Source organism: Botryllus schlosseri, chromosome 15 (genome assembly GCF_051294905.1).
Source record: "Botryllus schlosseri isolate E-star chromosome 15, Bs_hap1, whole genome shotgun sequence".
Classification (NCBI taxonomy): Eukaryota; Metazoa; Chordata; class Ascidiacea; order Stolidobranchia; family Styelidae; genus Botryllus; species Botryllus schlosseri.
Genome location: NC_137250.1, coordinates 1106813 through 1118176, shown reverse-complemented (window position 1 = coordinate 1118176; position 11364 = coordinate 1106813).

Sequence of the window (11364 nt, the reverse complement as noted above, 5' to 3'; positions counted from 1 at the left end):
ATATCGCGCTTTTAGACCCCCCTCTCGGTCGCACATCGCCATTGGTTCTTATGGGTGCGCTCGCATGTCGCACTTTCGGGTATAGGCATCTCTCGACCGGTAACCCTTTTCGGTATAGGGATCACTCGACCGGTGCCTCGAAACTCGTCTTGAACCGGTAACCCTTTTCGGTATAGGGATCACTCAACCGGTGCCTCGAAACTCGTCTTGAACCGGTGACCATTTTCGGTATAGGGATCGCTCAACCGGTGTCGTAGTGGTGATTCGTACTTTCAAGTATAGGCATCTCTCGCACGGTGCCATTGTGTCTTATGGAGCCTCTCACACGGTAACCCTTTTCGGTATAGGCATCTCTCACACGGTGCCTCGAAAACTCGTGTTGGTGATTCGTACTTTCGAGTATAGGCATCTCTCGCGCGGTGTTGAATATGTACGAGTCACCAACAATAACCGCGCGGACGGAAACGTGGTTTGTTGCGAGGATTAAGCAGTGCGACCTATATTTCGAATGACCTGCGCGCTGAATTGTTTCACAGCCAACCGCGGTGGTCGTGACTCGCCTTTTTTACTATAGGTGGTGACGGTGATTCGCCTGTCGTGTATTCTTACGGGGTCTGTGGTGACTCGCCATGTGTTCTTATGGGTGCGGTCGCATGCGACTATTGCGTCTTATGGCGGGGGTGGTGAGCGGCTATTGATGCTAACACGAAACCCGGGGTGGCGAGCGGCACTTATTTCTTATGGCGGCGGGTCTTATTTCTTATGGGTGCGGTCGTGATTCGTACTTTCGGTATAGACTGCGGGCGGCATGTCGTACTTTCAGCAAAAAAGGTGTGAAATAGTTTGCCAAGTCTAGGAATCACTTGCAAGGTAATATTTTGGTATTTAGTTTACCACAGAGCCGGCGTAGACGGCGATTCGAATATCAACAATAACAACGCTCACGAATTAACACTTCAAATAGCTGTGAAATAGTTTGCAAAACCCCGCGATCGCTGACAAGATAATGTCTCGGTCATAACCATCTTTCACGACTTGGTGTCATAACCATACCGATCGCCCACGCGGTGAAATTTTAGTAATCAGTTTGAAACAGAACTTGATATCGCTGGTAAGATTTAACAAGTAACGAATAACAGACCGCGGTAACTTGAATAGCGACAAATTGTCACTTATTTCCGCTCTAACCCTAATCCTTTGTGAAGTGAACGCTTATTCAAAAGGGTGTGATATAATTTTAAAATCCAACGACCACTCACCGGATAATGCTTCAGACATATAGCAATCTCTCATACCCGCTCACAAGGTAATATTTCGGTAATAAGTTTGTCACAGAGCCGTCGCAGACGGTGATTCGAAAACCAACAATTTGTCACTCGCCCGCGATCGCTATATGTTTCACACCTCCAGAATAGTGGCTGACTTTAGTTGCGTGATAAGATCCATGAAAATATTCAATCAATGTGTTAGTTTATCAACTTGAAATGAAACTCACTACACAAATCAAGTCGATTCGTATCTGAATGTTTTAAATCGGTACAACTCTAATCCTTTGACAAATCCCTTAACGCGTTTTTGTTGAATCGAACGTAACCCGAATATTACTGACGCCGACTTTCAGCCGCATCGAATTATTCGCACATTCCGCGCCACTGTTTTCACACTTATAGAATCAATACCAACTATAACTCTACAAGAATCAAGAATCACAAGTACGTGCATTACACAGTTATTGTCTTTATCAACTTGAAATCAAACACTTAACAAAAACACGAAACTAATCATTTGGCAACTCTAACATTACCAAAAAATTCCAGTATTGTTGATTGAAAATCCTTGAGTCATTATTATCAAAAATGTTATAGTACCGCATCAGAATCCATTCGCGGGATGTACTAAAGGTAAATCCAGATAATCCAAAATGAAATATTTGAACGTTGACAAACATGACTACCAACCTTGATCCAGTCACATTTCAAGATCATACTTTGAAACAATCCTTGAAACTTACAACTCTATTCACGACTGAGTTTTCCGTTTATCAAATAGAGTTTCAGTAAATACTATCGCGATATTTTAATGTGTTACTACACACAATAGAATCATTCAATGAAATAACACCTGTTGTAAATATTTCTAACTTGACAACCACTTGTGCACACCGCGATCGACTTGTGACGCGATGAGTTAAATCGGAATATTTCAATCTATTTGTCGAAACCTTGAACAAACTATCGGGTTATTTTTTGTTGTAATTGAGTGTACGGAAATAGTATTACGTCTCGACATCTCGCCATCTTACCATATTCAAAGAGTCAACCACGAAAACGTTGTCAAGTAAATCCGTTTGTAACTTACCCAACCAACTCAAACAGTACCAGTATGAAAAACAGCCAAACATACACGAATCCATACAATCACTAAAACCTAAAATCCATAACAAGCTTGGTTGTATTCATATTCCTACACATCTTTTTTTATTCAGCTTGAAAAGTCGTTACTATTCTGTAAGATAGAGGAATTACTACGCGGTATATTCTGCAAGACAAACTAATTACTACTCGGTATATTTTGTAAGACAAAAGTAATTACTTCTCAGTGTCGGCGACTTGAGATTAACATAATATATTTGAGTATACGAGATTTGAAAGTCCGACCAATGTAGTTGAGAATTCATTTCTTACATTCGAACGACGGTGTTATATTCAAAGTTATCATGCTGTGAACATAAGGATTGACACATTGATTTGACATATGAGATTTGTAATAGTTGATCATTACTTTATTATTAAATTATTTGTGTTAATTAGACCCGGCGTTGTGTTGAAAGTTATGACAGCAACAAAATTTTCAGTACCATTGTTATTAACATATTAAGCTGTAAAACTATGCGTGTCTGAAATGTTCTTGAATGGAAAATTATTCCACCTTGGTACATATCACCCTCCGTATCGCGGATATCAGAAAATATTTTACAAATGTAATTGTCTCCACTAACCAAAACTAAAGATGAAACAACAATTTCCTTTGTTTAACAATAACCGGTACAATACTTTATCATCGTAATCAGCAGTGAGAATTGAAACACTTTCGCACATTATCCGGTGTCAAGATATCACACTAGGTGAATACCGCCGCTTGCATAATACCTAATCCATTCACACCATTTCACATAGTTTGATCATTACAAAAGTAAATTGGAATATGTTTGCTAGATGCATTCAATTCAGTTACAAATGTCCGGTGCCCAACACTCGTAATATCAAAAAAGTACTTGCTACACTGTTATTTGCTAAACGTGTTTTGCATTGTTGTTCATTTCTAGTGTTGATTGAAATCATTCTTGAACCCTCAAATAATAATTCCCGACATGAAACCAAGCCGCTGAAAGTCGTTACCATCACGAAGATACAATGTGCACGATGTTTGTCAAATGTGTCCTACCTGGCCAACAGAAAACAATTTTCACTCACTCGAAATGAAACCAATGTGACGGTCTCCATTCGATATTTTGTTTGTGTCAAATACTTTGCAATGAACACATTTGCGTGGTTGAGCTTCGCCGTCGTCAAGCTGTCATTTGTATCGTTTAATTAACCGACATTTAGCGATTGGTGAACATACCGAACGATACACAGTCACTTCGAAATTCTCCATTGATCGTAATTTCCATCATCATAATAATCGAAGTACAATTGTTTCGAATCGCTAGAGTGGTTGAGCTTTACATCATCAGACTACCATCTGTACATCAAGAATACATCCGACTTGTAACTGGGTCGTTTACCTAACCGAGTTGTATGCGCAGTTTCATATTTTTGTCATTTAGTGATTGCTGAACATACCAAACGATACACATTCACTTCCGAAATACTGCGTTGATCTCAATTCCCTTTGTCGTGATAATCGAAGTACATTTGTTTATTCATGACACACGAAAATATTCGATATTCTCATGCTACAAACCTGTACAATGATTGGTGGTACTTTCAAACTGTTTCGATATCACAAGAACTTTATTGTCTGAATGGGTGTTCATGTATCTTAATAATCAACACAGAACTAGTACTAACAGAAACATCAGAGAGTTGTTTACACAAAAGTTTGTATGTGTACAGTATGCGAATACCATGTGTAAGTCCAGCACAATTGCAGTATCCATCCGAGTTTAGTCAACACAAATTTATTACAACGGAGCCACGTAAACTTTCGTGAAAGAAAAGCATACTCACTTCCAGAGGGTTATGTCAACACCATAGCAGTAAATCAGCTACTCCAACAACAAAGTACATATGTTTCTAGCCACGATCCTTACATCTTTCACATAGATCAATCTACTTTGCTAACGAAAAGTGCTGAGTCATCACATGATCGCCCTCACAACAAAACAGCTAGTAGATATTATCATTCAAAATATTCCTAACCCTTTACACACCAGTGACAAATCATACAACGAATATGTTTTGTGGGTCGAATTGTTGTTCAGTGTCAAGTCTACCTGTTGAAACGTACATTAAAACAGCGCAATTCAATTAAAACCACGAATCTATTTTCATTTCCTCACAAACTGTCGCATACAGAAAAATAAATTTTATTCCGCCAAAACATACTTGTAACCAATCGCTTTCATTAAACACACAACACCATAAAAGTATTTACTTTCTACAACATAGACATTCCGATGTAGTCAAGAAATATTTTTATTAATCAAAATCATCGACTTCTGTTTACGGCGTTAGTGTGTGCCTGTGCATGTCATACATGTGGGATCCGTATTAAAATGGACACGACACGACTGAATGTAAGGAGATAGAAGTCTATCGCATAGATTTACATGTGGTCTTCGCTACGGTTTCAAAAAACGAATCATCTCTTTTGCATTGATCGAGACCGAGCAAGTTAGTTAATGGCCATGATTGTGTTTGTCATATGCGAATGATAGGGTTACTGTCAAATCTACATACAACAACCTTCTGGCACTCATAATAGCAATTTCATTCTCTCCCTTCGTAATTGTAGACTCACGACAAGTATATTGTACAACTCGACAGCTACGTTTAACAACACCAACGACACTAAACATACGATACCTACCCAAGTAAAATTACCATTTTCACCTGGAGGTCAGTCGTTACCTGAGTAAAAATACCATTATTCTTTGGAGATTTATCGTTTAATCAGAGTAACAAAACATTTTCACTTGGGGGTCTATCGTTTCCAAGAGTAACAAGCCCCCTTTCCTTTGGAAATCTATTTTTTCCCTGGCTAACAAACCTTTTTCACTTGGAAATATATTTTTTCTCTGGATAACAAACCTTTATCACTTGGAAATATATTTTTTTCCCTGAGCGACAAACCTTTTTCACTTGGGAATATATTTTTTCTCTGGATAACAAACCTTTTTCACTTGGAAATATATTTTTTCTCTGGGTAACAAACCTTTTTCACTTGGAAATATATTTTTTACCTGAGTACCAAACCTTTTTCACTTGGAAATATATTTTTATCCTACAGCAACAAACCATTTTCACATGGAAAACTACTTTTACCTAGAGTAACTAATCATTTTCTTTTGGAAATATATTTTCTCCCTGGGTAACAAACCCGTTTCGTTTGGAAAACTATCATTTACCTGAGTACCAATACCGTTTGCACTTGGAAATCTATCTTTTCTCCGGGTAACAATACCATTTTCGTTTTGAAAACTGACAACCACACCCGACAATTTGATATTTTTGTATATTGTTACAACGGGCAGTGACAAAATATACACCCACTACGACTCCGATACATTTGTGCAATCGCATATTTACTTGTGTTGGTGCATCCCATCAAAATCATCGGTTACCCACATGCAATGTGCTCTTGTATATCGAAATGTATGTTTGGGAAATTGGACAATAGGTTTCGATAGGTCTGTGATGTCCGGGTTCGTGCTTTGGATTTTCCAGAGTCAAAATGTCTGAATAAAACACCTCCTCGACGATGGTTGGTATGTGGATAACGGTGTTCGGAAAACGGTTGGATTTATGTCACCCATCGCGATAACAATTCCAGGTCGAGTTTTCCCCGCATGTTTACTATATTGTGTCTTTATTGATCAATGTATGTCTCAACATTCAGTTTGAAATCGGAAACTCTGATAAAGTATGTAACCGGATCCGGATATCAACTCTGAATCGATAAACCAATGAACAATATTCAAAGTAAACATGTTACACCCTGTGTTTCCACGAAAAAATACCATCCAGACATACGTCGCGCTTGTTTGCCCACACCAGTATACGCGTAAATGGAGGTGTGTGACATTGCATGCAATGTGTTGGTATACAAACATCGGGGAGTAATCCTTTGATCCACAGACATTATCATAGCCGGTAATTTTGATGCAGATCGAATGTCATCAAGCACACCCGATAACAATACCAATAAGCCACATTGCAATGACTCTGAGTCCGCGCTATGACATCGATATTTCGACACCGTTCACTGATTTATTCGATGGTGTTATCGTGTTGTAACATTACAAGATAGTCATGACCCTATCTGCAGACGGACCATCCAGACCAATTGGATACATCGGTCAATATCCGTCGTGTTGTCGACACCGAAGTTTTCTGAAGAGACTGCAGCGTTTGACCAATGTGAACTATCGAAGTACGGGTGCTCGAAATGATTGCGATCAGTCTTTCACTAAATCACGATGCATGGATATCGCTACTCCCACATAACGACTCCAAATAAATATCGTGAACAGTGATTCTGCAAATCTCGGACTGATACTGTGATCCAATAAGGTGTGTTTCTGTGGAATGAAGACTGCAATCGTACACCACAATAGAACACTACCTCGTGATTTCACACGCAAGCATATTACACACTTTCGTAAGGGTCCAGTTCGTCCGGCGACATTTCGAAACGGTCATCGCCACAGGAGATCGAGGTTGGTCTCGTCATATCGGAGCATTTTGAAACTGTCATCACCACAAGGTTATTGACGTTGGTTTCAGTTGGTCATGTCAATCCGTTTCACAATCCACCGTTTTTCAACTCCCCGCACCATAGTGTTACGACACAGACAAGAAGCGTCGGTGGAAATAATAAAACACGGAAGGGACACTTTGGTGTTATTTGACATGGACTTTACACCTGACGAACCTTACATTCGAGCGATGCATTGGAATGCCGCTTGTATTATTGACGTAGAAGGAACAGAAATGTATCGATTTATTGGTTTCGTACATATCCAACGAAAATCTGGGTATATGATTGTGCATGGCTCGCATATTCGACTGTGAACGCTCTATTGATATATGCTGTACAGTTCACTTTCGCCGTCGTGCGAATAACCCATGTTACGGTTCCATGTTTGTGCGTCTGGATGTCATGCTTCAGATTGACTCAGAGTCATTGCAATGTGGCTTATTGGTATTGTTATCGGGTGTGCTTGATGACATTCGATCTGCATCAAAATTACCGGCTATGATAATGTCTGTGGATCAAAGGATTACTCCCCGATGTTTGTATACCAACACATTGCATGCAATGTCACACACCTCCATTTACGCGTATACTGGTGTGGGCAAACAAGCGCGACGTATGTCTGGATGGTATTTTTTCGTGGAAACACAGGGTGTAACATGTTTACTTTGAATATTGTTCATTGGTTTATCGATTCAGAGTTGATATCCGGATCCGGTTACATACTTTATCAGAGTTTCCGATTTCAAACTGAATGTTGAGACATACATTGATCAATAAAGACACAATATAGTAAACATGCGGGGAAAACTCGACCTGGAATTGTTATCGCGATGGGTGACATAAATCCAACCGTTTTCCGAACACCGTTATCCACATACCAACCATCGTCGAGGAGGTGTTTTATTCAGACATTTTGACTCTGGAAAATCCAAAGCACGAACCCGGACATCACAGACCTATCGAAACCTATTGTCCAATTTCCCAAACATACATTTCGATATACAAGAGCACATTGCATGTGGGTAACCGATGATTTTGATGGGATGCACCAACACAAGTAAATATGCGATTGCACAAATGTATCGGAGTCGTAGTGGGTGTATATTTTGTCACTGCCCGTTGTAACAATATACAAAAATATCAAATTGTCGGGTGTGGTTGTCAGTTTTCAAAACGAAAATGGTATTGTTACCCGGAGAAAAGATAGATTTCCAAGTGCAAACGGTATTGGTACTCAGGTAAATGATAGTTTTCCAAACGAAACGGGTTTGTTACCCAGGGAGAAAATATATTTCCAAAAGAAAATGATTAGTTACTCTAGGTAAAAGTAGTTTTCCATGTGAAAATGGTTTGTTGCTGTAGGATAAAAATATATTTCCAAGTGAAAAAGGTTTGGTACTCAGGTAAAAAATATATTTCCAAGTGAAAAAGGTTTGTTACCCAGAGAAAAAATATATTTCCAAGTGAAAAAGGTTTGTTATCCAGAGAAAAAATATATTCCCAAGTGAAAAAGGTTTGTCGCTCAGGGAAAAAAATATATTTCCAAGTGATAAAGGTTTGTTATCCAGAGAAAAAATATATTTCCAAGTGAAAAAGGTTTGTTAGCCAGGGAAAAAATAGATTTCCAAAGGAAAGGGGGCTTGTTACTCTTGGAAACGATAGACCCCCAAGTGAAAATGTTTTGTTACTCTGATTAAACGATAAATCTCCAAAGAATAATGGTATTTTTACTCAGGTAACGACTGACCTCCAGGTGAAAATGGTAATTTTACTTGGGTAGGTATCGTATGTTTAGTGTCGTTGGTGTTGTTAAACGTAGCTGTCGAGTTGTACAATATACTTGTCGTGAGTCTACAATTACGAAGGGAGAGAATGAAATTGCTATTATGAGTGCCAGAAGGTTGTTGTATGTAGATTTGACAGTAACCCTATCATTCGCATATGACAAACACAATCATGGCCATTAACTAACTTGCTCGGTCTCGATCAATGCAAAAGAGATGATTCGTTTTTTGAAACCGTAGCGAAGACCACATGTAAATCTATGCGATAGACTTCTATCTCCTTACATTCAGTCGTGTCGTGTCCATTTTAATACGGATCCCACATGTATGACATGCACAGGCACACACTAACGCCGTAAACAGAAGTCGATGATTTTGATTAATAAAAATATTTCTTGACTACATCGGAATGTCTATGTTGTAGAAAGTAAATACTTTTATGGTGTTGTGTGTTTAATGAAAGCGATTGGTTACAAGTATGTTTTGGCGGAATAAAATTTATTTTTCTGTATGCGACAGTTTGTGAGGAAATGAAAATAGATTCGTGGTTTTAATTGAATTGCGCTGTTTTAATGTACGTTTCAACAGGTAGACTTGACACTGAACAACAATTCGACCCACAAAACATATTCGTTGTATGATTTGTCACTGGTGTGTAAAGGGTTAGGAATATTTTGAATGATAATATCTACTAGCTGTTTTGTTGTGAGGGCGATCATGTGATGACTCAGCACTTTTCGTTAGCAAAGTAGATTGATCTATGTGAAAGATGTAAGGATCGTGGCTAGAAACATATGTACTTTGTTGTTGGAGTAGCTGATTTACTGCTATGGTGTTGACATAACCCTCTGGAAGTGAGTATGCTTTTCTTTCACGAAAGTTTACGTGGCTCCGTTGTAATAAATTTGTGTTGACTAAACTCGGATGGATACTGCAATTGTGCTGGACTTACACATGGTATTCGCATACTGTACACATACAAACTTTTGTGTAAACAACTCTCTGATGTTTCTGTTAGTACTAGTTCTGTGTTGATTATTAAGATACATGAACACCCATTCAGACAATAAAGTTCTTGTGATATCGAAACAGTTTGAAAGTACCACCAATCATTGTACAGGTTTGTAGCATGAGAATATCGAATATTTTCGTGTGTCATGAATAAACAAATGTACTTCGATTATCACGACAAAGGGAATTGAGATCAACGCAGTATTTCGGAAGTGAATGTGTATCGTTTGGTATGTTCAGCAATCACTAAATGACAAAAATATGAAACTGCGCATACAACTCGGTTAGGTAAACGACCCAGTTACAAGTCGGATGTATTCTTGATGTACAGATGGTAGTCTGATGATGTAAAGCTCAACCACTCTAGCGATTCGAAACAATTGTACTTCGATTATTATGATGATGGAAATTACGATCAATGGAGAATTTCGAAGTGACTGTGTATCGTTCGGTATGTTCACCAATCGCTAAATGTCGGTTAATTAAACGATACAAATGACAGCTTGACGACGGCGAAGCTCAACCACGCAAATGTGTTCATTGCAAAGTATTTGACACAAACAAAATATCGAATGGAGACCGTCACATTGGTTTCATTTCGAGTGAGTGAAAATTGTTTTCTGTTGGCCAGGTAGGACACATTTGACAAACATCGTGCACATTGTATCTTCGTGATGGTAACGACTTTCAGCGGCTTGGTTTCATGTCGGGAATTATTATTTGAGGGTTCAAGAATGATTTCAATCAACACTAGAAATGAACAACAATGCAAAACACGTTTAGCAAATAACAGTGTAGCAAGTACTTTTTTGATATTACGAGTGTTGGGCACCGGACATTTGTAACTGAATTGAATGCATCTAGCAAACATATTCCAATTTACTTTTGTAATGATCAAACTATGTGAAATGGTGTGAATGGATTAGGTATTATGCAAGCGGCGGTATTCACCTAGTGTGATATCTTGACACCGGATAATGTGCGAAAGTGTTTCAATTCTCACTGCTGATTACGATGATAAAGTATTGTACCGGTTATTGTTAAACAAAGGAAATTGTTGTTTCATCTTTAGTTTTGGTTAGTGGAGACAATTACATTTGTAAAATATTTTCTGATATCCGCGATACGGAGGGTGATATGTACCAAGGTGGAATAATTTTCCATTCAAGAACATTTCAGACACGCATAGTTTTACAGCTTAATATGTTAATAACAATGGTACTGAAAATTTTGTTGCTGTCATAACTTTCAACACAACGCCGGGTCTAATTAACACAAATAATTTAATAATAAAGTAATGATCAACTATTACAAATCTCATATGTCAAATCAATGTGTCAATCCTTATGTTCACAGCATGATAACTTTGAATATAACACCGTCGTTCGAATGTAAGAAATGAATTCTCAACTACATTGGTCGGACTTTCAAATCTCGTATACTCAAATATATTATGTTAATCTCAAGTCGCCGACACTGAGAAGTAATTACTTTTGTCTTACAAAATATACCGAGTAGTAATTAGTTTGTCTTGCAGAATATACCGCGTAGTAATTCCTCTATCTTACAGAATAGTAACGACTTT